The sequence below is a fragment of the Rhododendron vialii genome, chromosome 8a (assembly GCF_030253575.1).
Source record: "Rhododendron vialii isolate Sample 1 chromosome 8a, ASM3025357v1".
Taxonomy (NCBI): Eukaryota; Viridiplantae; Streptophyta; class Magnoliopsida; order Ericales; family Ericaceae; genus Rhododendron; species Rhododendron vialii.
Window position 1 is genome coordinate 24,540,524 of NC_080564.1, and position 25,692 is coordinate 24,566,215.

Here is a 25,692-nt window from a genome sequence, read left to right on the forward strand (position 1 = left end):
AGGGGGAATAGTGATAGCATGATAACTGCTAGGAAGACACTCTATGGGAGTTCTGAAGTTGAGAACACTGGATGGCATACGATTGATAAGATAAGCGGCAGTTAAAATGGCTTCTCCCCATAAGAATTTTGGAACATTCATGGTAAACAAAAGAGACCGAGCAACCTCAGCCAAATGACGATTCTTGCGTTCAGCAACTCCATTTTGTTGTGGAGTGTCAACACAAGTCGTCTGAAACAGAATACCACGCTCATCAAGAAAAGCCCTAAAACCTTTATCAATATACTCAGTGCCATTATCACTACGGAGAATTTTAATTTTTGCATCAAACTGAGTACTCACCATCGCATGAAAAGATCGAAAACAAGAAAAAACTTCACTCTTTGATTTAAGTAAAAACACCCAAGTAGCACGAGAATAACAGTCGATAAAAGTGACAAACCAACGATACCTCTTAAGAGAAGTAACAGGAGAGGGCCCCCAGACATCAGTGTGAATAATCATAAACGGGGACTCACTTCTTTTGTTAATAGGTGCATAAAAAGAGCGCTTATGTTTTCCAAGCTCACAGGCTTCACAAAAAAACTGACTCCGATGACAATGTTTAGTTAGATTAGGAAAAAGTTTTTCTAAAATCTCATAAGATGGATGACCCAATCTACGGTGCCACTGATGTAACATGGAGAGACTTGGACTCGTATCTACCTGCAGAGCCAGACCACTTGGCATGGGTGAAGGAGACGGACGAGGAGCAGACTCCAGATAATAAAGGCCATCACATGATCTACCACTGCCAATCACCTTTCCTGTACCCAGTTCCTGAAAGACACAATGTGTAGGAAAAAAGGTTACTGAGCAATTTAAGGATTGTGTAAGACTACTAACGGAGAGAAGATTAGTAGAAAAATTTGGCACATGAAGAACTGAAGAAAGAGGAAGGGTTGGAGAGCAACGAATGGAACCTTTCCCTGAAATAACACCAGATAGGGATCCATCTGCCACTCGAACCTTATCCTTACCGGAATATGTAGAGTAGGAGTCGAAAAATGAAGAACGACCTGTCATATGATCTGTGGCACCAGAATCTATGATCCACGGAAAAGAAGATGCATTAGCCGGAATACTTGTAGAGAAAGCTGCAGTGGAGGTAGGAGCTATAGTGGATGGAGTATCAAGCCTAGCCAATAGGCGCCTGAGAGCTTGTATCTCTTCCCAAGAAAGAGGGCCAGTTGGAACATGGTTGGGATTACCCGCCATATCAACAGAAGCTAGTGAACAAATACCAGACAATAACAATTCCCAAAAACAACTCCAATCAAGGGAATCAACTCAAAATAAGCAATACCCAATCAATTGGGGTCCCAAACTTCAACAATCCACGAACAATCAACCACCAATAACCAGAGATAGTAGTAACAATCGACTAAAAAATGCCAAAACGCTACAACCAGCAGCAAACAAGAGAAGACTAAACCAGAAATTGCAGAAAAGGTGCCTAAACTCACTGGGTCAACTCAAACTGACTCGGTCAAACTCAAATAGCAGCAGCGGAAGCCTGAAAGTACCTGACCTGAACGTGAAACGACTTGGAAAACTCCGGCGAGCTCTGGTGAGGGAAGGCGACGCCAGAAAGCAGTGGTCGGAGGTCTGAACAGGGCCAGAAGACTGTCGGTGAACCCTAGGTTTCAAATCTGAGTGGCAAATAGGGCTAAAACTGGTTGATATAGCAGAATGCTACTGTTCACGCGACACTGTTCACCGTACTGTTCACACTGCACTGTTCATCTGGCTGATATAGCAGAATGCTACTGTTCACGCGACACTGTTCACCGTACTGTTCACACGCACTGTTCATCGGTTACTGTTCACGCAGCACTGTTCATCGGTTGGTGCAAGGGAAATCCCACGTTAGGGTTAGGATCTCTGCTCTGATACCATGTAAAGTTGAGAGACGACAATATCGATTTGTGGAAAACCCAAAAATTAGGGTAACTTTCATTAAACCGGGTATATATACAATGCAAGATACAACAATTACAATGAGGTCCTAACTAATTAACTATTTACATACTAAGGATAAATAATGAAACTCCATACAACGAACTAATTCAATAATCTAACAGGTTTGTACCTTGTTAATTTGATGGTATGAAGTTTGGGTTCCATCAAAGTGAACATAACTTGTGAGGGGTGTAAGCTCAATCATGGGTAACACTTAGAGACAACATTTTGTTTAAGACTGGCTGTGTCGTTATGTTCACATTTTTCTACTTTTTTGCGCTATTTGATGTAGATATGAAGAAAAACAAAAAAAGAAACAGTTGAAAGATGAAAGATAAGAATATTATAGCCTTGAATATGTTCTTATCTTAATAGTGTTCGTTCTATTGTCATTGAGATTACTTGCAGTTAGTTTTTCTCATTTCTTTTCTTTAGCTTTCGTGTTTCGTATACCCATTTGACTATTTTTTCCTGGTCCTTTTTTCCCTAATTGTTTGGATTTGTGAAAAATTGTTCTTGGCAAAGTGAAAATCTATAGCTACTTGTTTCGGTTTCTATCTCTCTATTGGTGAGGAAATAGTCATATATGTGTGCATTTGTTATTTTAGAGCTTCAAATCTACCTTTTTTCTCAGACTCATGTAGAGTTTTTTCAGGGTCGTAGAGTTCTCAAGTTGGGCATTTCCCCTCGATGGGTTTTGCGTAGCATAGAGTTCTCTACAGTTGTTACCAAGTGAGTAACTTATCACAATAGAAGAAGCCATCATATGCTTTTTATCTATGCAAGTGAGTCAGTGATGATTTTGCTGACTTATTCAGTTAATATGGGTCGATTTACCTAAGGAAAGCCATAGTTGTGGAGTTAGTATCATTTTCTAGGTGGAAGGAACATTTTTCCTTAGCTTGATTGATAATTTGGCATTTGTGTTGCTTCACTTTTTCTTCTTATCCTTATGGTGGATATTCTTTGCTGCAAATTTGTTGAATGCAGTGTGTAGCATACCATGGTTTTTGTTAGGGCTATCATTCAAGCATTTTACAACTTCGATGTTGCATTCTTTCCTCTCTTATCTGTTCTGTCATTTGGTCATACTTAATTATCCCCTTTATACCATCGTGTATTTGTTTGGATTTGAAGTTCTCATTTTCGTTAACATAGTGATTCAACTCTTAAAGGATTTGGAATCATAAATTGTAATTGTCCTAATTTTCGAACAATTCGTTTTATTTAGTTGCATGTTTTTTTAATATATGATATCTCATTAAATTTCATATGCGTACATTTGTGTGAATACATAATAAGTGGGTGTTGCATATCTAGTACACTATAAAGCACCGACACCTCTAGAGGTTGACATATTGCAGTGTCGGACACGGGAACATCGTGTCCCATAACACAGGGACATTGTGTCCCATAATTTAATTTAAATTTTTGAGAGGGACACGGGAGAACAGTTGGGGACACTGTGGGGTCAAAGTGTATTTTTTTAGAAATTTTGTGGGTGAAAGTGTAATTTTTTTAAAAAAAATTGGGTTCAAAATTGTACTTTTTAAAATTTTAGGAGTCAAACTGTAATTTTTTTTAAAATTTAAGGGTCAAATTGTAATTTTACAATTGGGTTGTATTGAACTTATGGATGTTTTGTTTTGTTTAGTTTTGTTTGAATGGTATTGAAACTATGGATTTTTTCGTTTTGTCCACATTTTGCCATTTAAACTAGGGAAAAAATTGAAAAACAAATGTAAATAAAAAAATTTACACGTGGTGTGTCCCCAGCCGTGTTTGCATCCCCATTTTTTTAAAATTTCCGTGTCGGTGTCCGTACCCGTGCGCCATAGCTAGTAGCCTAGTACTTTATGTGTATATATTCATTCATAAGTGTACATAATAAATTGTATATAAATATGTATATGTGCGTTGCTCTGTGTGTGTGTGTCTATATATATATATATTTATTGAGTTTTGTGTATATATATATGTATTGAGTTCTTAGTCAACTACCCCATAGAAACATACTTACCCTGTAGACTAAGACCTAACCACCCTTTATCCTCAAAAGTTAACCTCTTAAGCCTTCATTTTGCCTCTTTGTTTTCTTCTACGTGTAACCCTCCTAGCCAATTCTCCCAACTACCACCAAATCTTCTTTCAAAAGCCTAACCCAAGACACCTCATCTTCTTTCCATTTTCGGCAAAAACTCAAAGCAGAACACTTCCTATTTTTCCTTTAAACATTTCGGGCAAAGTGACCAGAGAACAAACCCATTACTCCTTTTTCCCTTCCACCCAAACCACCATTTCGTTTCCCTTCCTTATCCTTCATTCACGGCAGAGGGGAAGAAAATGGAAACACCCTAAATCACCTCTATTGATCACCACCTTACGCACCCATTCCGGCCCAGAAAAACAGTCTTGAACCTCTCCATTTTGGTTCCAGAACCAGCTGAAAATCAGCCCGAACCGAGTCCCGTTTAAGCACCGAAATAGCCCGTAACCTGAACAGCCACGTAGCAGCTCTGTTTCACTCCCAATACAGCTCCAAAACCAGCTCGAATCGACCCAGACACCATTTGCAAAACAGCGCTGTTTCCGCTGCAAACAGCTCCGAACCAGCCGCAAACGGAGTCCTGTCGCCGCACGTTCAACCCACCAACTTCACCGTCGTTGCTTCCCGATAGAAGTACCAAACCGAGGTAGTTAAAACTTACCTTCCTAAGTATATATTTGTTGCTAAGATGATATTGAAGTGTTTGATGATTTACCCGTGGTTAGATGGAAAATACGAAGTGGAGAACGATGGGCTAAGTAATGTTGATTAAGAGAACCATTTATGATTGATGAAATAATTGGTTAACCCCATTTAGTAATTTTCTAATTTCATGTTCTACACCCATGTCCTAATAGAACCAGTGTGTGGAACTGTGGATAATCATGTTCTAAATCCACGTTTCTCAATGTTTGCTAATATCATCTTAAATGGCCATTTTGTATTCTTTCCCTCACTTGAGATATGTTGACCAACTTAATTTAATAGGGATGTGATCAAATGAAAATATATGTTAGTGCTGATCATTATTAGTATTGATATTCATCCTTATTATGCTTAATGTTTTCATTGGTATATCAAGTTAACATTATCCCTTGTGGATTGATCATCTACTGGAAAAAGGGGAACTAAATGGGTAAGTATTCATTTTTTTTATATTTGTCATTATTAATATTGCCAAAGTTGGTCAATATTATTGTTATTGTTTGTCATGTTTTATGTTAACGCCTGCGAGAACCTAGACCAGACATTAGGGCACAGGTTGGTGACGAGGAATCGAGGGAAAAACATATGCGAACATTAATGGAGAATTAATGAATGAGATAATGAGATGAGTTTTGTATTGTGCGGGCATAGTTAGGTTGAGTCCGGGCTCCGGAGGTGAGTCTCGGTAGACATCTGGATGGGTGGTCACGGGACCCTGGATGTTTGAGAACTGTAACCCTAAGTATGGCACGACTGTCATTAACTTTAGAGAAACAAGATTGAAGCGCAAGGGGTGGCGTACAGCAAGGGGTTGGAATTTACCGTGTTTGTTTTCATTGTGTTAGAGCAAGGGGTGGAATTTACCGCGATGAATTCTACTAAGTAGATAACTTTGAGTCTTTCATCCGGGCACAAAGAGGGAGTTGAATCATGCCATGGTTGTTACTTGGTGGTTAAGGGTAGTATGGATCTCAAGGTAGAGATCCTAGATTTGACGTAGGTGGAAGAATTGTAATAAAAATCAAGGGATGTTATTTAAATTGCATTCTATATCCTATTTTTTTTGTAAATTATGGGTTTCGGGTAAATTTTAGCAACTGAGCGTCAATCGCTCAAGGTACTACGTTACCCTAGTATTCAAACACTAGGTATATGTTTTGAAGGAGTAGGAGTGTCGTGCGATCCGATTGAAGTCAACGCTAGTGAGGAAGGAGCCAAAAACCTTGGTGTCCGTGCGCACGGTCGCTCTGATTAATTTAAGTTGACTTTATTTTGGAAGCTTCAAAGTTTATTTAGGAATTGTATTATTTTGATTTATTCGAAACTTGAATTTAATTCGATACGGTTGTAATATCATGACATATGCTTTTAGAATGGTGATGTAATAAAGTCTTCTGGAAAATTGTTCTAAATGTTTTATTAATGTCTCCGAAATTCAGGGCGTTACATAAATTGTTTGGATCACTAACTAATTAGATTTTGAAATCTGCCAAGAAAAACATAAGATAACGACATTATGACTTTTCTGGTGCATTAGACTGTTCCAGTGTGTTTGACCATATAATTTAGGTTGCTTAATTTTTACGCATCTTAGTGTAGGCTGTTTAAGGTGGTAAGAGGGAGAAGTTTTTGATATGCGATGTTGTTGTTGCCTTGTTGGTGATGTTATACATCTTAAGATAGGTGATCATGGGAGCTGTGAGTGTGGTCTAATTAGTTGGTTTGATTAGTCAAGCATACAAAATTTGCTTTTGCCCAATGTTATTGATTATATTGCCCTTGTTATTGTGGGTTCTGCGATATTCTTTATAGTTGTGAATGTGCAATATCTCTTATTTTAAGTTCATGTGTTCTAGTGGCTTTGTCCTGAATTCTGGTTCGTTTTTGCCCCCTAACTTGGTTTTCTTTATGGACGCTTTAGCCTTGGTTTTAGCTGCTGCTTCTGGAGTGATTTTTGGGAGGTCTTTTAGACATTGCTTTTGTCGTTTCCATAACGTCTTAATTGTTTGTGTTGTGATTGGATGGGTTTGATTCGCCTGTAAGGTTGTTAGCTTTATCCTGTTTAATTCACGACATTGGAAATGTTCGAGATCTCACATTCTATGCATTGCATGAAACTAGGAAACTAAAGAAATTATTGTAATTTATTTCTTCATGTGCAACCACTCTTGCATCATCTCTGTGTAGAGACATCTTATTAAAGTATGGTATCCAATTGGCCAATTAGTTATGGGTACGTAATAACATCAATGACTATCAAGGGAAGTTGCATTTGAAAGACCAAGGTAGTGCATATTGTGGCTTGGTTGGGATATGGAATTTTGATGCGTATAATTTAAGGAGAGTGTATGTGTGGGAAAGATGTTTGTGAACAAATGGAGTCAGGAAGGAGCAGAAGAGCTACATTTTATCTTACAGCTTCAGCTTTTGGGGTTATGACTTGAGTAAGTTTCCATACCCCTGTTTTTGATCAAGTTTTCATCTCTTCTTTGATCATGTTATATTATTTGAATTTGCGATAGATAAAAATAGTACTTGGTTTGTTTTTTTTTTTTTGCTATTTTGTTTCTAGATAGTTGATAGTAATAGAAGAATTTTGTATTGGTATAAAAACATGTAATTTAAGAATTTTTTCTTCATTCTGAAGTAAAAGTTTTGTTATGATAGTCCTGTTACTTTAGAAATTTAAAGAGGAAAAAATCACGAAAGTCAACACACACTCGGATTTGCCCATTCTTCTTCTTCACTGGGACGATGCTTGAAATCCAAGTGGGGTGTTTGACTTCTCGAATGAAACTAGCTTCGATGAGTTTATTGATCTCTGCTTCGATTTTGGGGACCAAATTTGGTCGGAAGCGTCTTTGAGATTGCTTGATAGGTCGGACGCCATGTTTTACCGCTAGATGATGGACTGCGACTCTTGGGTCTAATCCAAGCATCTCCTTATAACTCCAAGCGAAGACGTCCTTATACTCACGTAGAAGCTCGGTGTAGGCAATTTCTTCTTCAAGGGTGAGGAGAGCGCTGATGTAAGTTGGTCGCGGGTCATCTTCAGTCCCTAAATTGATCTCCTTTAGATCGTCGATAGTGGACCTCACTCCTTCTAACTCTGGTGAAGCATCTTCAGCATCTTCTCCTACTTGAATTTCATTACAAGTTGCCGTGATATGGAAGGAGTAAGTGGCAGACTCTTCATCAAGACAACGATCCAATTCCTTAGAAGGTACTCTGGTCAGCACCACAGTTTGTCGACTTACTCTTAGCAATGCATCATCAGTTGCCACAACGAGAGTAGTTTGGGGCTTCATGCGAGAGGGTATTTTACTCTTCAATTTCTTGTCATCTTCTGACAAAAGAGCAGTCCTCCGTTTTGAAGCCTTCTCGATAGCACTGCTTGAAACACCCAATTGACTTTGAACAGACTTTTGTAGAGCGTTTGTTGAAGATATCTCACTTGGTAGACCCAATCTACTTTGTATAGAGTTACACGAGACAGAAGGTGTGGAGCTCTTGCTTTGTGGCCCTAATCTATCTTGAATGGGTCCTCTCATGGAGGTTGGTGAGACAACTTCTTCTTGAGAAGTCAATCTGTCAAAGACTAACCTTTGTGATTTTGGAGCACTAAAGCGATAAAAGACCGATGCCTTTGGTGACGAAGTACATTCTTCCGCCGTAATGTGGTTGTTGCTTGACTTCTTTATAAAGATGCGAGCAGGAGCAGGTGCGGTGTATCCAAGGCCTGCTTGGGACTCCTTGATAGTATATCCCTTCTGCTTGAGCATTTTCTGAGTTGGGTTCAAGCCGTGTATCTTTTCGCCAATCACTTCAGGCAAGAGTCTCCCTAGAGTGGTTGAACTTTTTGGATTATGTCTAGCCTTTGCAAACAGCTTGTAGGCATTGGGATCAAAGCCATTTGTCCGCTATGAAGGCAGGTATTCATGCTCCACTTAAGGGCCATGTGTGGCTCGAACGAATCCTTTTAAGAGTGGAACAATCTTTACCTCGTTAAAGTCGGTGACTGGGAGTGTTAATCCTTTCAAGGCCGACTCTTCATTTTTTTGCAACTTTGGTACATAGCGAAGTATTGGCGTGCTTTTCTTCTTTGATGGATCTTCCACGTGATGCTTGCCACCTTGACTATTTTCCTCCTTTGCCTTAGTAAGAATGTTGGTTTTACCAATTCGAAGGTCATTAGCTTCAGAGGGTTTGTAACTTGATAAAGAGGCAGCTGGCACTAATTCTGTCAACACCATGTTTGCCAAATAGAATTTAGCATCAGCAAAATGGGATTCAACCTCGCTAAAGAGTTTGTCATCGGCTACCACCTTCTTTGTCACACCATTTTTGCAGTACTTGAAGCATTGATGAAGGGTTGATGGGACAACGCCATTCTCATGGAGCCACGACCGCCCTAGCAATACATTGTAAGAGGTTTTGGCATCAATGACATAGAGCAGTGCGCTTGAAGTCACATCATCGATGACTAGGTCTAGACGAATGACGCCAACGGCTCTTTGCCCCCCTTGATTGAATCCTTGGATCATGAGACGGCTAGGTGCTAGATCTTCCATAGAGATTTCGAGTTCCTTCAGAGTATGAAGAGGCAAGATGTTGACCGCAGATCCGCTATCCAGGAGCATCCTATTGATTCTTTGTTCTCACATGTATCCAGAGACTAAAAGCGAACGATTATGTGGAGTTGCGCTCAGCAATAAATCTTCGTCGAAGAGTGTAATGGCTCCAACGCAAGCAGACCAATCTTTGGCACAAATGGTAGAGTCAAGATGGATTGGAGAGTGCTTATATGCAGGAGGCGACTCTAGTTCCGTTTCTTCACAACTCACAGTATTGCATGAAGCTTCAAAAAGACTGGTGTTGCGAATTGACTCGGGCAAGAAGTCCCATAAAGTAAATGGAGTGCGTAGTCTTTGGACAGGGATGCCTTCTTGCAAGTTTGAAGCTATTTTCTTCAGCTTCTTCCTTCCTTGTTGCCTTCTTGTATGCTTCCTTCTGAGACTAGGCTTTGGGGCCACGGATTGAGGATGCTTCGCACTTGGCTCGTGCTTCTTCTTTCTGCGAGTAACAAGGGTCCATCCTTCATCTTTCATGTCATCTACTTTTGCCTTGGCATAGATGCTGCCCCCAAGTTGTTGAACAGAATGACATCGCACTACCTCAATTGGATCGAACGACCCAAATTGAATCTTCACACTTTGTGGCGCTTCAGGCTGTTGAGTCTCATCATGTAAAGTAGCCACAATTTGATTTGTAGCTACGGTTTCTTTTTCTTCCTCTAAGACAATCTTTCCTTGGCTAGCGAGCTCCACTACCTTCTCTTTGAAGACGAAGCATCACTGGGTTGGGTGACTAACCAAACGATGGTATTTGCAGTAGTTTGGATCATTAACATTGTTAGCTTCCTTGGGGTGCTTCATCTCAGGGAGCTCAATGAGTTTCAAATCTAACAGTTGATCAAACATTGAAGGGACCTCTGAATCGGGGAAAGGATACACCTTTTCTTGCATCTCCTTCAACGTGAGTCTTTTACTGTGATTCTGGCCTTTTGAAATACTTAATATTTTCAGGGCAATGTTTTGCTTCAGCATACCATGATTCTGATTGTTACTGTTGTTTGCTTAAAAAAAAAAAAACGAGCTAGGAGCACCATTATTTGAGATGACTCTTATCTTGGGTAGATATTTCTTTTTTAGGCCATATGAGGTAAATCAACTAGGACTCACAATGGAATTGCAATATGGCACCTTTCCAATCTTAATTTCTTTTTTATTTATTTACTTGCTTAAAAAAGAGTTGCCTATAATGTAGGGGAGGATGTGCTTGTTGAATCTTTCCTTTCAAATCTTATACTCCTGTGATCAAGTTTGGGAGATGGAGTGGAACATGAGTGGAATGACACTAGCAACCATTGGAGGTGATGGCGTGGTGAGTTTGTGGCAGTCTAACTTAAAGGGTGTTTGTCTACAAGTAGTTTTTGAATGCACCACTTGGCCCACTTTTCTTCTTTCTTTTGCCATAGCTTACTGTTGTATTCTAGCTTTTTGTTTTTTAACCCACCAGCCCACGTTTCTTCTTTCTCCTTGGCACAACCACCCTTTTAACTTGAAGGCCTACATGTATGATTATGTAGTAATCAACCGATGCGTTTTCACTATCAACTCAATCTCCGACCCAATCAACATCGAAACCAACTATAAAGCTCTAAAGTTAGCTCATCAACATGCTACAACGACATGGAAGAAGATGAATCCGTGAAGCCTCTGAAATATAAACACAAGAAAGAATAGTGCTCCCACCTAATGCCATCAAGTAATCTTAGCAAAATAGACATCAAGGCAAATCTTTTGGTGTGAATAATTTGCAACTATGTCTATTTTAAATGCATAGGCACCATCTAGCATATGTACAAATCTTTTGCTATAGCTATTAGCAGTAGACAACAAAGCAAATCTTTTTGGTGTGAATGATTTGCAATGTTGTTTATTCACCAGACAAAATCTTTTGGTCCAGACAATTTGCTACTGAACTTTGAAATTATTCAGTACTTGTAAATTTCTATAAATCACTTCTATGCGTAGTTCTGCTTTCCAGCTCTCCTATTTTAGATATTCCACGGGCACGAAATCCTCGTGCGAGCATGACGGCCCGCACCTAGTTAGCTATAAAGTGACATGTAATGGGTTTGTACTTATTTAGATGCTTAAGTTATTAATCAGTAATTCTTCCTATGTTTTCCTGCATCAAATTCCATGACAGTCATGAGTTTCTCTCCACTTTTTTTTTTTTTTTTCGTTTTTAAACCTCAGAACTAAAATTTTGAAACCCATAGATATGTTTTCAACATGTAATGAAATCTTATTGCATATTTTTAGCGTTTCGTTCTCTCACTTTTTGTAATTTGCAGGTTCGTTTTCTCGCTTGGTCTTTTGCGGTACATGGGAATCATCTTGGACAACAAAGTCATGCTTTTCAGTGGCCTTATGGTCCGTAAGCCTTTATTTTTTAGACTGCCTATCTCCTATTGTAACTTGCATGCACAATCAGGGCCATTGAAGATCTTTTGTGAAGGATTGGAAAAAGATCATCAAAGGTGAGGAAACATTCCACCTTATAAGTAAAAAATAGCTTTTTATCTGTTCATAAAATTCAACAAGCAAAAAGGCTTGTATACTTTATCTTATTTAATGGGTTATTACTTATTACTTGAGATCTTCTTCAATTTTCGAGATTTAGTTGATTATTTCTAGTTATATGTCCTTGCTAAACTTTGATTTTGAAAAATATGATAAAATTGGTTTAATGATTTTGGGATAGATTACATCTCATTTTAGTGGATTTTATCCGTGCACCTAGGCCCCTTATAATGGTTTTCAATAATTTCCGTTGGTTAATTTTTTTTTGAGTCTTCCAATTATTAGATTGATTCTGCTATGTAATTCCACCAATCACTCCTTGGATGAGTTGATTTAGTTAAGTGAGATACCTATTCGGGTTTCGTATCAATGCTTGTCTACTGTTGATTGTTATGCGATTGCCTTATCAAAGCCTTAAGTTTTGGTTATTTCGATTGAAAACTATATCTGATTATCCTAACATATGATAATTGGATTATATCCTGTGACTTCACAGCTTCTAAAAATGGCGAAAAAGAAGTCCTTTTTGGCTAAAATTTGTTGATTTTTAAATATAGTATTGCTTTAGAAAGATTTGTTCAATTTGATCTACTAATGACATGCCAATAATTGTTGCGCTTAGAGTTTCCTTGTTGCATTTATGTAAGTTATAAACTTATTCTGGATTGTTGGCTCATTGTTTATGCTATGATCTTTTGGATGTAATGTAAATCAGGACTGCTTCTGTTGTATACACCATCGTGATTTCACAGCTGACCTGATTTTGAGCTGATAACTGCTGAGGAGGATTAGAAATACAATGGGTGGATTTGATGACAATCTTGCTATCTTGGGGCGATGTTAATTCAAGCCCCGGACCTTTTTGTCTCAGCTGGGTGGGGTGATGATATCAGCCAAGATCTATTTTAAAACCTATAGCAGAAAACAAAATTGACGAAAAGGATTGGATGCGAATTGGTGGAGCCAACTGACTATCCATTTGCGGACTAGAAAATTAGCTAACACGGAGGTCTTTTGGGATGGATGGCGGCTAAAGCTTGGTTTAATGTTTCAAGGTTGAATTCAAAAAGCTTGAGACATGCTGACCTGTCATTAAGCCCAGAAGTTCGGTCTCTTACATCACAATTCCGCCTGGTCTCAGTCCAACATCCCTGCTAGAATTCCTTGTTTTCCTTACGAAACCACTGGTAAGCTTAAGGCATTGTTTTAGAACTTAGGAAAAGTGAGAGAAAAGAAAGGCAAGTTAGAAAAAAATTTCTTCCAATTGTTTGGATTGGGGAGAAAGAGGAGAGAAAATAAAGAATTCAAGTTTTATGAATAGTGAAATTTCCCTCCTATTTTTCCCCAATTTTCCTCACTTTGTTTTCCCCAGTTTTGTGAATAGTGAAAACAAAGCCTAAATTTTTTGATACTATGTTGCTAAGTCATCAGATTTTTTTATTGTTTCTTTTTGTGTTTTTGATAGTCAGACTGAAGAGACCCGTATTTGAAATTAATTTTTATTTAATAGTGTGGTTATGCGTAACTATATAAATATTTTGTGGGCCATAGATTTTTGTGTGTATAGGTGCATATATATATAGTCAGTCTCAAATGAGGTGGTTCGCATTTTAGTTAAAATGTGGACCTCCTCATTTGTCCCATTTTCCGATTGAATTTCGATAATCCGAGCTGTTCAATGTGTTCAAAACGTGCTTTTAAGGGTACCCGCAATACGGTTAAAACAAAAACTGCTCGGATGAAGCCCTTTTCGGTCATTTTTTTGCTGATTTATCGCAGGTACCCTTAAAAACACATTCTTAACACATTGAGCGGCTCATATCATCAAAATTCAATCGGAAAAAGGAGGTCCGCATTTTATTAAAATAGGTGGTCCTTACGGGAAACGGACTCTGTGTGTGTGTATATAACCTCTAAAAAAAAAACCCCAAATCTTAATCTCATAGTTTCCGATCAAATTTTGATGATCTGAGCCGCTCAATCTGTTCAAAACGTGATTTTAAGAGTGCTTGCGAGAAATTGGCAAAAAAAATAACCGAGAATGGCTTGATTTGAGCAGTTTTTTATTGAACCGTTCAATAAAGTTCAATAAAAAACTGTTCAGATGAACCCCTTTCCAGTCATTTTTTTTGCTGATCTCGTGCAGGTACCCTTAAAATCACGTTTTGATTACATTGAGCGGCTTGGACCATCAAAATTCGCTCGGGAACTTTGGGAGGGTTTTTTAGACGTTAAAATCAATGGCTGAGATTAGAACACTCTATCCCCTCACTCTCCATATCACCTCATAGGATCCCTCCCTCTCTCTTTCCCCACAACATTCGCACGCTGTGGACCGCGGTTGTGGGACGCACTGGTACAATGCGATTGTTAAGCCTTAGAGTTCATTATGTTACTTTATTGGTAGCTTTGGGGGCCTTAGTGTGTTGGCTTGTAACGTATTAGGAGATGGGGCAATAATTAATTTCGTGTAGGGGGCATTGTACAATTTTTGCCCTTAAAAACTTAAGATCAGAGAACAGCGTGAGTTCTCTGCTTTTCTTTTCTTTTTTGTTTTTTGCATATCGCTCTCTCTTCCTCTCCAACTACACAAGACCCTTGTGTTTCAACTTACAAATCGAAGGTCGAGGCTCAAGAATCTCACAACAAGGTAAGAGGAAAAATTGATCTACGTATAGAGGGCTACGCACCGATCCGAACAAAATCTTGATCAGTCAAATTTGGAGTTCATAGCATTTTCGGGATTTGGCTCCTTTGAGGTAGGATTCTTGCTAAAATGCTTAAATATGAGAAAATATAGTGAGATGTACTTAAAGTTCATGATCTATGATGTTCTTTTTTCCAATTTTAAGAAACCCTAACATGTTCTAAGTGTGTATGTTATCATGTTTAGTGATTATTATGTTTGTTCATGAATTGTTGAAGTTTGATCAAGAGATGGAAACAAAATAGTATTGTGAGTCTAGAATTTCTGGGAAGCATGAAAAAACTGCATTTTTGTTCAATTTTGGTATTCTTAAATTGACTATATGGTTATAGGTCCTTATGGGTTTCAATTTAGGTTTTCTTAAATTGACTGTATTGGTTGAAAACTAAACTGAAGGAAGAACAGTTATGATTTTAGGGATTTATTCGACCGTGCTTTTGTTCTCCATTTAAACTAAAAAATTTAGGGTTTTTATATGAAGGTGTTAGCCTCATGCATGTTAAATCTCAGTTCAATTGTAGTGGTAGTTTGCTCGTTATAAATCTTAAAAGGCAGTAGGTAAAATTTGAGATTTCAATTCCTGAGAAGGTTCACTTACTTTGTGATCGTATTTGATAAGGTATTTGTAATTGTAACTAGTAAATTCTAGGAAAATTTTAAAAGGAAGTTTGAGATATTTGGGTTTCATGATATAAATTTGGGACCTTTAGGACTTCAATTGACGTTTTGGTGAACTTTTCAAATTCGTGTGTTAGTGCTGAATCTTGTAAGTTATAGCAGACTGGGTGATATTGATTTGGAAAAAATCATTGAGGTCTTATTTATGTTTTATGTTTTAAATGCATGAAATTTGGTGAGAATGTTCCTTATCATGTCTAGTTTCATTATGATAAGTATTACTCTCAACTTGTGATTGATTTTAGATAAATTCTTCATTGAAAAGTCAGAATTCCCAGCTGTTTAGGACATAATTACTTCAAAAAGAACTCTTCTTGAAGTTTTGGATGATTATATTTGGTTTGGATGCATGGTTATGAGTTTGGTATGATTGGTTTATTGATTTTAGATTTGTAGTACTGTGAGCATGGTTATGGTCCATAGGGATCACAAATGGTGAAAGTCCAGGGAAAAGAGTCATGGTGATTCTAAGGGCAGTGTTGGATCCAATAGTCTAGGCCTTGAGAAAACATTTGGAAATTGGTAATCGGTTCTCACACTAGTTTGGACCCTCCAATTATTGTTGTTCGTTGTTCTGATATTTATGTGGCAAATTGTTTGGTATAAATGCTGTTTAATGTGTGTTGATTATTATTCTTGTGTTATCTCATCGACACAACTTGTTGAGCTATTGACGAATGTTATTTGAAACCCATTTGGTAGGGATTGCTCCTCTCTCTGTATGTTTATGAGTTTGACTCCTTATTCCTTTGATTCCTTCTCCATTATTGTCGATTCTAGTCTTGTTTGAAGAAAACCCCCTTCTTGTTTGTGAAACTCTAGATTTTGGTAAGGGTTCTTGAAGTTTGTGTATTCTCACTCCTAATTGAAGCTCTTAAATATGTTGTATTCCTATTTTCAACACTTTTTCATGATTCTTAGTTGTATCTATTTGAGAAATTAAGAAATACTTGAGTTTGAGGACATTGCTATACGTTTGACACGTGGTATATCTTTTTAATTTGACTTGAAGAACTTGCTAAATGTTAAATAAGAACTCATGACTAACCACTGATTGGAATGGGATACATGAAAACTTCATACAAATGAGAACATGAGCTAGACCCACCAACAAGGGAGGTGCTAGGCAGGGGGTTTTGGGATCCCTAAACAGGCCTGGCAAGAGCAATCGCTCGTAATAAATTCTAGACCTATCAATGGGTGAGGTGCTAGGCATGTATAACGGGATATCCCTAAACAGACTCAACTAGAGCATTCGCTCATGACACATAACGATGAAATGACAATGTGATATTGACGGACATGATAGATGAAACTTGAGATTTATAATGAATGGCATGGGTGTATGAGTTCCTTGATGTCTGTAGTTGTGATGTGTCGTATGTGTTGTCTTGTTCAAAGTATCTTTGCTCGCATTATAATTTTCTTAGTATTTGTCATCTCATATGCATTTAGAATTTGGATTATTATTATTGTGTCAGATTATTTTGTTTATTATTTCGGTTGGATGCTTGAAAAGAAAAAGTCACTATGTATTCATTTGTTCTATGTTACGATATATTCAATTGTTATCTTTTGGGCTTATTCAGAGGCAAGTTTTCTCAAAATATTGAATATACTCACTCAAAATCCGACTTGTTCAAAAAAAGAAAAAGTTAACTTCATGTGTGTGCATTTTGCTTGTGTTTTTTTATCTTCGCATTTGGCATGTTTCCTATTGAGTTTCCTATATCAAGTGATGAGGAGAAATTTATGATTTGAGAAAATCTGTTGGACCTACACTTTTGGAAGTGTGATAGAAATTTGGAGTTGTTATGTATAGGCATTCTAACTTATTATGAGAGAATTGTAAACTCTTAAGAAAATGTAACTTACTTTGAATGTGAATCAAGTTTGTATTTTCCATTGAACATGTAAGATGCTTTTTGAGATAAGTGGATAGAGATATTAAATTTTGTTTATAAGATTTGTTTAAGGCAGACCGCAAATTCTAAACTCATATGTTATATATGTAAAATGCCCAGGTTTTGTTATTGAAGGCGACTATTTTGAAAAGTCCTTGAAACCAACACACTCTTGCACATCTTTTTATGAAATCTTCACATATATACACAATTTGAATTGGTATTGCAGCTTTTGACTTGGACCTTGCTATAAAGATATTAATTCTTCTATAATTTATTGGTGATGTGTCATTGAATTCACGTGCTCAAATCGTGTGAGATCCACACAAACCTAATGATTTTCCTTGTGATGAAGGTTGGTGATTCTTATTATCAGCAATTCTCGTGACAATTCCATTTGCGGCTTCTATTATCCTTTTAACTTTTATTGGATTTGGGGCAATTATGAGTTTCTTCATGGGTCATGGCTGTGAATTCAGAAGATTAACTGCTCACTATTACATTTTTTGTATTTTTTCCCCTTTAAGGTCCTTTTTTCCTTTTATCTCTAATTACCGATTTTCTTTTCAGAAAGACAAGGATGGTAGTGAATACAACTACTGTTTCAAATTACGTTCTGGATCATCCCTCTAAAGAAGATAAGGTGAGCTTCCAGTCATTTTTATAGGCGTATTGTTTTATAATCAAGTATGAGTATGCTAATTTATTTTTAGAGATCTTCTTCCTGTTTCTTGGCTAGGCTAAATTTTAGATTGTATTGTTTTGTCCCTCGTTAATGTGAACGGTATGAAGTTTGGGTTCCATCGGTCCTGAAAGTGAACATAACTTGCGAGGGGTGTAAGCTTGATCATGGGTAACTTAGAGAGGACTTTTTGTTTAAGACTGACTACATTATTATGTTCACATTTTTCTACTTTTTTGAACCATTTGATGTAGATAACAAGAAAAACAAAAAAAGAGGAACCGGAAGATGAAAGTTGGGAATATTACAGACTTGAATATGTTCTTTATCTTAATTCTATTGTCATTGAGATAAGTCACAGTTAGTTTTCCTCATTTATTTTCTTTAGTTTTTGTGTTTCATATGACCATGAAAATCTAGAGCTACATGTTCCGGTTTCTCTCTCTATTGGTGAAGAAATACCCATATCTGTGTGCGTTTGGTATTTTAGAGCTTCAAATCTCTCTTTTCTCGGATTCGTGTAGAGCTTTTTCGGAGTCTGTAGAGTTCTCAAGTAGGGCATTTCCCCTTGATGGGTTTCACGTAACATAGTGTTCTCTACAGCTATTACTATGCGACCTACAAATCATGATAGAAGAAGCCATCACATGCTTTTTATCTATGCAAGTGAGTCGGTGATGATTTTGTTGACTTATTCGGTGAATATGGGTCAATTTACCTAAGGAAACCCATAGTTGAGGAGTAGTATCATTTTCTGAGTGGAAAGAACATTTTTCCTTAACTTGATTGATAATTTGCCATTTGTGTCGCTTCACTTTTTCTTCTTGTCCTTATAGTGGATTGATTCCTTGCTGCAAATTTGTTGAATGCAGCATGTAGCATACCATTTTTTTGTTAGTGGTCTCATTCAAACATTTTACAACTTTGATGTTGCATTCTTTCCTTTCTTATATGTTTGTCATTTGGTCCTACTTAATTATTCCCTTTATAAGTGTTGACTATCATGTATTTGTTTGGATTTGAAGTTCTCATTTTCTTTAATAGTGTGGTTCAACTTTTAAAGAATTTGGAATCATGAATTGTTTGGATCACTGACTAATTAGATTTCGAAATCCAACAAAAAACATAAGATAATGGAATTATGACTTTTCTAGTGCATTAGACTGCTCTAGTGTGTTTGATCATAGAATTTAGGTTGCTTAATTTTTATGCATCTTAGTGTAGGTTGTTTGAGGTGGTAGGAGGGAGAAGATTTTGATACGCGATATTGTTGTTGGTGATGTTATACCTCTTAAGATAGGTGATCATGGGAGTTGTGAGTGTAGTCTAATTAGTTGGTTTGATTAGTCAAGCATACAAAATTTGCTTTTGCCCAATGCGATTGATTATGTTATTGCCACATGTTATTTTGTGGGTTTTGTAATATTTTTTATTCTTGCAATATTTGTGAATGTGCAATATCTTTTAATTTATGTTCTAGTGCCTTTCTCGTGGATTCTGGTTCTTTTTTTCTCCCTAAGTTGCTTTTCTTTATAGATAGCCTTGTTTTTAGCTGCTGCTTCTGGAGTGGTTGTCGGGAGCTCTTTTAGACATTGCTTTAGTCGTTCCCATAATGTCTTAATTGTTTGTGTTGTGATTGGATGGACTTGATTTGCCTGTAAGGTTGTTAGCTTTATCCTATTTAATTCACGACATGGGAAAAGTTTGAGATCTCACCATTCTATTCAGTGCATGCATCAAGGAAACTAAAGAAATTATTGAAATTGATTTCTTCATTTGCAATCACTCTTGCATCATCTCTATCTAGAAATATCTTATTAAATATGGTATCCAATTGTCCAATTAGTCATGGGTACAAAATAACATCAATGACTATCATGTCTAAGGCAAGTTGCATTTGGAAGATTAAGGTAGTGCATATTGTGGCTTGGTTGGGAAAGAAAATTTTGATGCGTATATAATTTGAGGAGAGTATATGTGTGGGTAAGACGTTTGTGTTTGTGTAACACAAACGTTTGTAAACAATGGAGTCAGGGAGGAGCAGAAAAGCTACATTTTATTTTACAGTTTCAACTTTTGGGGTTACAACTTAAGTAAATTTCCATAACCCTGCTTTTGATCTAGCTTTCATCTCTTCTTTAGTCATGTTATGTTATTTGAACTTTTGATGAATTGGAGTTTGTGATAGTGGGTACGTTAACCTATATAATAAGGAAGCTCAGTTTTTGAAATCCCTATATTTTGAATTGTATCTGAGACCATCATCCTACACGTGCAGTCTTGGGGAAGAAGTTCAAAAGTATTATTATGTTTTCCAATTTATGTGTTCGTTCAAAAGTACTCGGTGACAAGTTTTGTCACATTCATTTTATCTCGACCAAAGTAATGCCATCATTTTCTCTTCATTCGTTCTCTCCCTTTCACATAAGATGATGAGCTTATGAAATGCATTTTCAATGAGGATTATTAATAGTTGTTGATGTTTCCAACAATGCATCATCATTTGCTTTGTTTTTAGGTTTTCTTGTGAATGTTTGTATTGGTGTGTCATAATAACTGGTGTAATGGTTAGTAATAACAATAATTGGTGTCTTGTAATGTTGTCAGTAGGTTTGCAGATAGACGTAGATTGGAAGACTAAGAACAGTGATGTTCAATTATGGGTACCATCTGTATTGTCTGTACTCCCCTCCTTGTGTCAATAAAAGGAAGGTCTCCCGATGTAAGAGGCTAAGCTAGTAATCAAGTCAGTGCTTTACTAATATATCATGTGTCTTGTATTTATTCTCTTTGATCTTAATCTACTTTGTGTTTATATCCACTTCGTGTCTGCCCTATTATTCAATCAAAAAGCATACTATTTAAGGAGTCGTCGGTTTGAGGTTTCTAAAGGTTGGCATCAAAAAGCACACTGATGATGGAATGTTTTTTTATCAACTTACTCAGAATGTCGTTGCTTTATTATACAGCCTATTCTCACTGCTTGTTTCTAATTTCAAAGTACTCTCTTTGTGCTTGGGTTTATTGGGTTGGATTTGAACGATAATTTCTATTCTGATAATTTTCTTTTTTTGTCATCACTTTGAAATTGGATATTGCTTGTGATCTCATAATTGATTTGCAGGTGCTGATTACTCGAGCCGTGTCTGAAAGCTTGAGCCTTGTGCCTTCAAGCACGGGCATGCGCTAAGGATTGAACAAAATGAAAATAAATTATCATAGATGTAGAGTGTGATGTTTGTCTTGTATTGTATTATTTTTTCCATATTCATTGGTGATTTTCTCATGTACTATTTACCCGACATATAGCGTGGCTAGGCGCATTTTGTGGGATTTTGCAGAATTTCCTAAACCACTCTGTGCCTCATTGCTTTCTCAAGACTGTTCATTTTCTGTGCTTTGTGAGGAAATGTACTTACACCATCTTGCGGCACCGAATTAGAGAAAAGTAACTCGTCTTCTCTGGAACTTCTCCAACGCCTCTTCGGAACTACTCCAAATTGGTACTCCCTCTGTCCATTTTTAAGTGTTCTACTTCGTAATTCTAACTTATTAAAAAAATATTATCATTATACTTTTCATATCAACTTTTATCTCCACTGTCTCTCATTACCCTCTATGAAAACATCATTACATTTTTATTCACTAATTTTTTAAAATGGAATCTATTTTTAGGAACAAAATGGAAAATTCACCAATTTTTATCTACTAACTTTACAAAATGAACACTTATTAAGGGACAGCCCAAATGGAATACTGGACTCTAAAAAGGGGATGGAAGGAGTACAACATCTCTCTCTCTCTCTCTCTCTCTCTCTCTCTCTCTCTCTCTCTCTCTCTCTCTCTCTCTCTCTCTCTCTCTCTCTCAAATGCTCGTGAACAATCCAAATCATGTAAGGATTTTTGCTTTAAATTGATGACGGCTATAAATTTCAAGTCTTTACTTTCCCCTTCGATTTCATCTCAAATATAGGTATGGAGCAACACCACGAATTAGAATAGGGTTTGATTTTTATTTGATCTCAAATAAAATTTCAACTCATCACTTTCCCTTTCTCTTCCCTTGAAATTTCTATTGTGAGTATTGCGATTTCTGAACTTTAAAATTGGGTTTCTGCTGGTGACTAGTTGGATTTTTGTGTCGTGTATAGGTTTCAAAATTGTTAAACTATGGTTCCATATTAGATGCAGCTAATAGTTGTCCTTGTAGTTTAAAGCAATGAGATTCATTTGATGATTGATGATAGTTACTACTCCCTCCGTCCTAATTTGTTGTGCCCTTATTCTTTTTTGGAATGTTCCAAAATGATATGCTTGTGTCAAAACTTTCTATTTTTGGATATCCATATTACCCATTTTACCCTTCATTTGCTTTTACATTTAAAAAGGTTAGGATTTCAAATTTGATATTCAAAGGACATTTAAGTGTGGAGTTTTAGGCACCATTCTCTCCCAAGTCTTGACAATTTAATTTGGCTCCAACACCATAATCTTGGTTTAGTTATTTTTATTTTTTATATTATTTTAATATTTTGACAAGGGGTAAAATGGTAAAATTAACAAAAAGTCAACATAATTATGATGTCTCTTTAAATTATGGGAAAGTCAAAGTAGGTGAAACAGATTGGGACGGAGGGAGTAATTAGGTTGTCAGTCTCAAAAGCATGGCTATAACTTTGTAGGATCTACTTTGTAGCATCTTTACTATCAAATACTAATTAACCTGGTTGTCATCATTTTTAGTGCAGGAAAATAGATAGGAAATCCTCCAACTTGAATACAATTCTGAAACCTCTAGGTAGTTGATAGTCACAGGATTTCTGCAGATCAAGTGCTTTCTGCGCTAGAGGTAATATTTTGAAAGGAAAAAAAAGAGCTCATTTCTTGTCTTTCTTTTTTGTTCTTATGAGTGCAGATCATTCATTTGTGCAATAATTTAACCTTTTGTGTGCATTTTCAGATTTCAGAGTTCTTCAGTAGGGCATTTCCCCTTGATGGGTTTTGAGTAACAAAGAGTTCTCTATAACAGTTACCAAGCGAGTAACTTATCACGATAAAAGAACCATCACATGCTTTTTATCTAAGCAAATGAGTCAGTGATGATTTTGCTACCTTATTCAGTGAATATGGGTCGATTTATACCTAAGGAAAGCCATAGTTGAGGAGTTAGTATCATTTTATGAGTGGAAAGAACATTTCTCCTTTGTTTGATTGCTAATTTGCCATTTGTCTTACTTCACTTTTTCTTCTTGTCCTTATAGTGGACTGATTCCTTGCTGCAAATTTATTGAATGCAGCATGTAGCATACCATGATTTTTGTTAGTGCTATCATTCAAGCATTTTACAATTTCGATATTGCATTCTCTTTCCTCTCTTATCTGTTCCATCATTTGGTCCTACTTAATTATTCCCATTATAAGGGTACATGTAACTTTCAAATTTAATGAATAAAACAAATTATTTTGATTAAGTTTTTAAAAGACTTTTTCCAACAATTGAAGCCCCATGTAATGGGGCACCCAGTTCGGTGAAAACGATAGTAGAAGAATTGGTAACAAAAGTGGGAAGATGGACGGTTTGAATGTGATTGAAGCCGCTTGTGATGGGGCACCCATGATAGTGTAAACAAAAAAAGGAGTCAGCATACAAGAGGGAGAAGAAGGATGATTCAATTATGGGTGAAGTCCATGGAGGAGTGATATTTGATGATCAGATTGTTCAGGAGGGTCTAGAGATGAGGAGAGAGACAGTTACATAGAAAGTTTGGGTGGAGGAGGTGGGGTAGGAGGTATGCGATGGTGAACTTAAAGTCCAATGGGTGGCGTGTGGGTTGCAGACTCAGGGTGGGAATTCTTGGATTCAAAAATAGGTGGGGATCAACCCTAAGTGATAAGTGGCAGAATTAGTATTTACCACCGAGTGTACAAGCAGCATTTAAAGGGCACTAGTTGAGCTGAGCTTATAGAAAAAGAGACAACAAAGAGGAGGACGGGTATACTGATATGGGCTCTCAAGACCATGGATCTCAGTAATTTGTTTCAGATTTCTTCTCCTTCTTCTTCTCCAAGACAATTATACGAGAATTCGGTTGGTATGGCATTAAAGGATCAATGCGTGGAAACAAGAGTTGCTGTAGAAGACGATATTCAGCTAGATTAAAAGATTGAGAAGAATTGTGCAAGTTAGTAAAACATTGGGGCTTGGATTCAGAGGAATTAGACGGGATGATCCTCAACTATTGGAAAAGCTAGTAGAAAAAATGAAAAACCTAATCAGGAATGGGGAATATCAAATTGGGGTGTGATCTTCCTATCCTATTTAGCAGGTATTTGAGGTGTTTTGAATGTGGTTTGGGGGGAGGGGGGGTTTTCCTTTTTGATTATGTTGCTTTTAGTGAAAAAGCTTGTTGCAATGATTACATTGTTTTAGGTTGGAACTGTCTGATTACTTATGAATTTTTATACTAATAATAGTGTCATTAGCTCATTCACCCTCATTAGTACTCAGTGATGTATGACAGATACTTCCAGTTGAATTCAAGACTTGGCTCCTCAGTCACAACTTGGTTAGTCATCATCTTTAGCAGCCTCGTCATATTGTGCAAGATTACCCTCATGGTGGCAATTTAGACCTATTGGTTTATGCAATGTTAGCTGCAAAATCATTTCTAACGTGCTTGTCAATTGTTTACAACCTCTCCTTGATAAAATTATAAGCCCTTATCAAGCTATCTTTGTTCCTCGCCGCCAAACTTCGGATAATATGTTATTTGCTAGGAGTAATACTTAAAAATAATAAAGGTAAGGAAGGAGTTCTCATCATTAAATTGGATTTTGAAAAGGCTTGCGAACACATTTGTCGAATTTTTTTGCATGATGCTCTATTATTCTTCAGATTTGATGAGATTGGATTAATCTTGTCATGTGTTGTAATGGGGAGCAACTTCCCCCCTTTAATCTAGGAAAATGGGTCAGATTAGGGGACTTTATTTCCCCTTCCCCGATTAGATGTGAGATGAGTTTTTAAAGTATTATTTAGAGAGAGAGGATAAAATAGTATGGTGTATTATTTATGGAGGGTGAGTCCACATCGATGTGATTTTTATGAAGGATGGATAAAAAGGTAGTTGGTTTTGATAAGGTATTAAAAAAGGGGATAAAATAGTACTTGTTTTAAATGATAGATAAAATTTGGGGATAAGATTGTTTTGTAATTGAAATGTTAGGGAGGGGGATGAGAAGGGCCTCATCCACCCTTACTAATTAATAACCCCCCGAAACCTCATCGCCAATAGTGTAGGGGGGTGATTTTATTCGAGTGCCCTTTTGTTTGCCAAACCAAGGTAAAAACATCCCATCAACTCATCATCCCCTCATTAGCTCATCCACCCTCCTAATATCCGGACCCAGAAATGCTGTCATCCAGCAGTTTATCTCAGCACAGACGGCTTGGATTGAATTTGAGCACATTCAAATTTGAGCAGTCTATTGCTTGGCAAAGATCCGAGCCGTCTATTACCGAAATAAACGACCGGATAGGGTGCTCGGCACCGTTGCCAAGCACCCCGTTTGGCAGCAACACCATCTAATCGGGCCCTAAAGATAAGAGTTTAGCCCTCTCAAGTAAGATGAGTGAAGTTGATGGACAATGATACACGGCCACAGCACTAGACCTACCTTTGACCTACCCTCTCTCCCTCTCTATATGATTGATTTCTATATGGTTTTCATGATTTTTAATTTTTGTCTTTCATTTAAATGGTTCTTTATGCCAACTGAAATTAGCTAAAATAAGTACATCTATAATGGTTTTCACA

The 25,692-nt window shown here is 37.1% G+C and overlaps 1 long non-coding RNA gene across 1 annotated transcript; it reads left to right on the plus strand.

The window, feature by feature from the left end:
• The first annotated feature begins 2,140 nt into the window (after positions 1–2,140).
• On the plus strand, positions 2,141–24,224 carry LOC131299217 (uncharacterized). The gene is made up of 3 exons (XR_009190662.1): positions 2,141–2,665; positions 18,420–19,147; positions 23,570–24,224. It is a non-coding gene; the product is annotated as an uncharacterized LOC131299217 (long non-coding RNA).
• The last annotated feature ends 1,468 nt before the right edge of the window (positions 24,225–25,692 follow it).